This window comes from Ascaphus truei, chromosome 13 (assembly GCF_040206685.1).
Source record: "Ascaphus truei isolate aAscTru1 chromosome 13, aAscTru1.hap1, whole genome shotgun sequence".
In the NCBI taxonomy this organism is placed as follows: Eukaryota; Metazoa; Chordata; class Amphibia; order Anura; family Ascaphidae; genus Ascaphus; species Ascaphus truei.
In genome coordinates, this window is record NC_134495.1 from 45,830,091 (window position 1) to 45,836,090 (window position 6,000).

The 6,000-nt window shown below is 47.9% G+C and overlaps 1 protein-coding gene across 1 annotated transcript in view; it reads right to left on the reverse strand.

Annotated features, from left to right (window-relative positions):
• Positions 1–4,746, reverse strand: part of LOC142465290 (uncharacterized) — a 65,143-nt gene extending 60,397 nt beyond the window's left edge. The window contains exon 1 of the mRNA XM_075569313.1: positions 4,673–4,746. The gene's annotated coding sequence lies outside the window, so the exon portion shown is untranslated. The remainder of the gene's footprint in view (positions 1–4,672) is intronic.
• Positions 4,747–6,000: the final 1,254 nt, after the last annotated feature.

Sequence of the window (6,000 nt, forward strand, 5' to 3'; positions counted from 1 at the left end):
AAGTATACCTTTTGCTTGCTTCATTCATTGTAACATCGCCGGAAGAAGAGATCAGTGTATCTCGAAAGCTCGCACAAATAAAAGCATTTCGTTATCCACAGAACGGTATCATCTATTAATTTTTTGATTATTGTATAAATACATATATACATATATACATATATAATTATTAAGGTTATGGTGGGTAAAAAAGTGACAAAAACCCTCCACAGTAAAGCATAAAGCAACTGTAAATATTACTGTATGTTCATTTGCATGTCTTAGACATGTCTGCAACCCTGTCTTTCCCCATTATCGCCCAGCATACAGCGCTTCCACTGCAGCAAGGGATTCTGGGAAATGACATGCAAATGAGCACTCAGTGCCACCTTTTGTCTCAAGCTCATATCACACAAGCAAATCCTCAAGTCAATGCATGCTGTTTTAAACACAGCTTTTAGAAAGAGGCTAGGATGAGATGCAAAGCCATTAAACCCACTCACAGACATGTTTCAACCTTGATGGGTATCATCAGTGTGAGGTTGGTTGTAATGGCTAAGCTGGTTTGAGACTAGACTAGGTAATCACCACAATTATTAAGGTTATGGTGGGTAAAAAAAGTGACAAAAACCCTTCACAGTTAAGCATAAAGCAACTGTAAATATTACTGTATGTTCATTTGCATGTCTTAGACAGGTCTGCAACCCTGTCTTTCCCCATTATCGCCCAGCATACAGCGCTTCCACTTCAGCAAGGGATTCTGGGAAATGACATGCAAATGAGCACTCAGTGCCACCTTTTGTCTCAAGCTCGTATTACACAAGCAAATCCTCAAGCCAATGCATGCTGTTTTAAACACAGCTTTTAGACAGAGGCTGGGATGAGATGCAAAGCCATTAAACCCACTCACAGACATGTTTCAACCTTGATGGGTATCATCAGTGTGAGGTTGGTTGTAATGGCTAAGCTGGTTTGAGACTAGACTAGGTAATCACCACAATTATTAAGGTTATGGTTGATAAAAAAAAGTGACAAAAACCCTCAGAGGCTGGAATGAGATGCAAAGCCATTAAACCCACTCACAGACATATATATATATATATCTCCATACCATGAATATGTGTGTGTGTGTGTGTGTGTGTGTGTGTGTGTGTGTGTGTGTGTGTGTGTGTGTGTGTGTGTGTCTATATATATATATGCTATACGATACCGTTTGGAAACGAAATCAGCAGGCAGCACTCCAGAATTGAACAAACAAGTGTATTGAAAAAATAAACACAAAACCAACGTTTTGTGCACCACCTTGACAAAGGTCCCATTCGTGGACCGAAACGTTGGTTTTGTGTTTATTTTTTCAATACACTTGTTTGTTCAATTCTGGAGTGCTGCCTGCTGATTTCGTTTCCAAACGGTATCGTATTGCTTATTCTTCATTATAGGATCTGCACCCACACCAGTGACTATTATCAAGTGTGTGTGTGTGTGTGTGTGTGTGTGTGTGTGTGTGTGTGTGTGTGTGTGTGTGTGTGTGTGCGCGTGTGTGTGCGTGTGTGTGTGTGTAGGAAGGGGGGATGTGATGGGCAGGGGGGATGTGATGGGCAGGCAGGGGGATGAGATGGGCAGGCAGGGGGATGAGATGGGCAGGCAGGGGGATGAGATGGGCAGGCAGGGGGATGTGATGGGCAGGCAGGGGGATGTGATGGGCAGGCAGGGGGATGTGATGGGCAGGCAGGGGGATGTGATGGGCAGGCAGGGGGATATGATGGGCAGGCAGGGGGATGTGATGGGCAGGCAGGGGGATGTGATTGGCAGGCAGGGGGATGTGATGGGCAGGAAGGGGGATGTGATGGGCAGGAAGGGGGATGTGATGGGCAGGAAGGGGGATGTGATGGGCAGGAAGGGGGATGTGATGGGCAGGAAGGGGGATGTGATGGGCAGGAAGAGGGCTATGATGGGCAGGAAGGGGGCTATGATGGGCAAGAAGGGGGATGTGATGGGCAGGAAGTGGGCAGGAAGGGGGATGTGATGGGCAGGAAGGGGGATGTGATGGGAAGGAAGGGGGATGTGATGTGCAGGAAGGGGGGGTGTGATGGGCAGGAAGGGGGGATGTGATGGGCAGGAAGGGGGGATGTGATGGGCAGGAAGGGGGGATGTGATGGGCAGGAAGGGGGGTGTGATGGGCAGGAAGGGGGGATGTGATGGGCAGGGGGGGTGATGTGCAGGCAGGAGCTGATGTTCAGGAAGGGGGGATGTGATGGGAGAGGGGGTGTTGTGCAGGCAGGGGCTGATGTGCAGGAAGGGGGGATGTGATGGGAGGGGGGATGTGATGTGCAGGCAGGGGCTGATGTGCAGGAAGGGGGGATGTGATGGGAGGAGGGGTGATGTGCAGGCAGGGGCTGATGTGCAGGAAGGGGGATGTGATGGGAGGGGGGGTGATGTGCAAGCAGGGGCTGATGTGCAGGAAGGGGGGATGTGATGGGCAGGGGGGGTGATGTGCAGGCAGGGGCTGATGTGCAGGAAGGGGGATGTGATGGGAGGGGGGGTGATGTGCAGGCAGGGGCTGATGTGCAGGAAGGGGGATGTGATGGGAGGGGGGGTGATGTGCAAGCAGGGGCTGATGTGCAGGAAGGGGGGATGTGATGGGAGGGGGGGTGATGTGCAGGCAGGGGCTGATGTGCAGGAAGGGGGATGTGATGGGAGGGGGGGTGATGTGCAAGCAGGGGCTGATGTGCAGGAAGGGGGGATGTGATGGGCAGGGGGGGTGATGTGCAGGCAGGGGCTGATGTGCAGGAAGGGGGGATGTGATGGGAGGGGGCGTGATGTGCAAGCAGGGGCTGATGTGCAGGAAGGGGGGATGTTATGGGAGGGGGGGTGATGTGCAGGCAGGGGCTGATGTGCAGGAAGGGAGGATGTGATGGGCAGGGGAGTATTGTGTGTGTCCTGTGCGCCCTCAATCAGCTACGTGGAAGTTGGATCCCAACGTCGACAGGAGGAGGGAGCGCGCCTTGCCCTAAGGCCGGCCCTGTGTCTATCAGTATTTTTCAAAAGGGTTCTCTGCAATTTTATGATCACTGCAAAATTGTACCAAAAACAGAAGAATTTACAATGCATCTTATTTCAGATACGCAATTATCTGGCCACGCTTATTACCAGATACGCAATTATCTGGCCACGCTTATTACCAGATACGCAATTATCTGGCCACGCTTATTACCAGATACGCAATTGGAAAGGGTTCGGGTTCCTCAGACATTCGTAACACAATTATAGGGTTCCTCACAAAAATAAAGATTACAAAAAAACAGGTCTATGTATTACAATAGCTGTGTGTGTCAGTGTTAGTGTGTGTCAGTGTATTACAATAGCTGTGTGTGTCAGTGTTACAGTGTGTGTCTGTGTATTACAATAGCTGTGTGTGTGTCAGTGTTACAGTGTGTGTCTGTGTATTACAATAGGTGTGTATGTTAGTGTTACAGTGTGTGTCTGTGTATTACAATAGCTGCTGTATGTCAGTGTTACAGTGTGTGTCTGTGTATTACAATAGCTGTGTGTGTCAGTGTTACAGTGTGTGTCTGTGTATTACAATAGGTGTGTATGTCAGTGTTACAGTGTGTGTCTGTGTATTACAATAGCTGCTGTATGTCAGTGTTACATTGTGTCTGTGTATTACAATAGCTGTGTGTGCCTGTGTATTACAATAGCTGTGTGTGCCTGTGTATTACAATAGCTGTGTGTGCCTGTGTATTACAATAGCTGTGTGTCAGTGTTACAGTGTGTGTATTACAATAGCTGTGTGTGTCAGTGTTACAGTGTGCCTGTGTATTACAATAGCTGTGTGTCAGTGTTACAGTGTGTGTATTACAATAGCTGTGTGTGTCAGTGTTACAGTGTGTCTGTGTATTACAATAGATGTGTATGTCAGTGTTACAGTGTCTGTGTATTACAATAGCTGTGTGTGTCAGTGTTACAGTGTGTCTGTGTATTACAATATCTGTGTGTGTGTGTGTCAGTGTTACAGTGTCTCTGTATTACAATAGCTGTATATGTCAGTGTCACAGTGTGCCTGTGTATTACAATAGCTGTGTGTGCCTGTGTATTACAATAGCTGTGTGTCAGTGTTACAGTGTGTGTATTACAATAGCTGTGTATGTCAGTGTTACAGTGTGTCTGTGTATTACAATAGATGTGTGTCAGTGTTATAGTGTCTGTGTATTACAATAGCTGTGTGTGTCAGTGTTACAGTGTGTCTGTGTATTACAATAGCTGTGTGTGTCAGTGTTACAGTGTCTCTGTATTACAATAGCTGTGTATGTCAGTGTCACAGTGTGCCTGTGTATTACAATAGCTGTGTGTGTGTGTGTGTGTGTGTGTGTGTGTGTGTGTGTGTGTGTGTGTGTGTGTGTGTGTGTGTGTGTGTGTGTGTGTGTGTGTGTGTGTGTGTGTGTGTGTGTGTGTGTGTGTGTGTGTGTGTGTGTGTGTGTGTGTGTGTGTGTGTCTGTGTATTAAATAGCTGTGTGTGTCAGTGTTACAGTGTGCCTGTGTATTACAATAACTGTGTGTGTCAGTGTTACAGTGTGCCTGTGTATTACAATAGCTGTGTGTGCCTGTGTATTACAATAGCTGCGTGTGCCTGTGTATTACAATAGCTGTGTGTATTTAATGTGACTAATGACACAGGATATCAGATCTTTACCTTCCTGCAGCCATGCGTCGGTGGGAAGGGGTGTGGTTATCAGAGCTCGGCAGTGATAGGTTGTACCTTTCATGATGTCATGGCTTTATGCATTACTCTGGGACTTGTAGTTCCTCTATCTATAAACACCATTATATTGGAAGAACAGGACTACAGCTCCCAGAAGCCCTGTCATGAAGTGAGAGATCATATGACAAGCAGCAGCTACTGTAACAATGTGCAGGAAGAAGCTGAAGAGGGGAGTCTGGCTGCAGTCACATTGTTTTCATATATATGATGACAACATAAAATATCATAGCTTTGCAATTTAAAAAAAAAAGCAAGTACAACCAACTTCACACTGAGGAGATTATGGTTGAAACATGTCTGTGGGTGTTTTGACTTGCTTTGCATCTAATCCCATGCTGTGCTTAAAAGCTGTGTGAACAGCATTGCATTTGCTTATGTAGCCCTTTTTGTGAACCGGCCTGACCCACCCAATCTCACATTGGCCCCTTGTGGTCTAACCGGTCCCTTTCCCTGCGGCACACCTCTTCTAAGGGACTACTGGTAACTGTATAACACCTGTGGCTCCAGGAGATCTGAGCCTCCGCTAGCTGGGAGCCTGGGGAAAACCCTTACCATTTACCTGGTGCAGCGCCTCCACTTACCCAGGATCCCCGTTATGAAAGATAGCCCTGGGTAAGAAATACAATAACACACGTATACGATAAAACAATAACTAACACTTTACTTGAGAACATATAACACATTACATAACATCATGCTCTATCCGCATCACCTTAACCATATCACCTCAGCCCAATGTCTGGTGTTCCCACCCAGTGTCCTGTGATCCCCCACACCCAATGTCCCGTACTCCTACGGAGGTCGTGGGTGACTGCGCAGTCACTATGAACTAATAGGCCTGTTGGTGCACATATAATACAGCGTTACCTGCTGAGCACTCCGGTGCTCGGGCCTGCAACGATCTTCACAAAGGGTCAGACGTGCGATGCATCCGTCTGATCCTATCCAGGTGACATTCTCCAGGAACCCCAACGAGGGTCCCACCGCATCACGGGAACACAACCGTCGCACGGGAACAGCAACCGCCGCTATCCCTATCTAACCCTAACCTAGGGCCTGTCCCTGATGAACCGCAACCTGGGGTGGCTTGGGGAAATCTCCTAGGGCCTGCGGAGTAATACCCTGCCCCCTGCCCTAGCTACCCAGTCCTATCTGTAACTACTAACTACTTGCTACTCCTAACAGCCTGCAGCAGACACACAGCTCTCACCGTCAGCCTGCAGACATCCACACACAACGATACACACAACATCCACTGG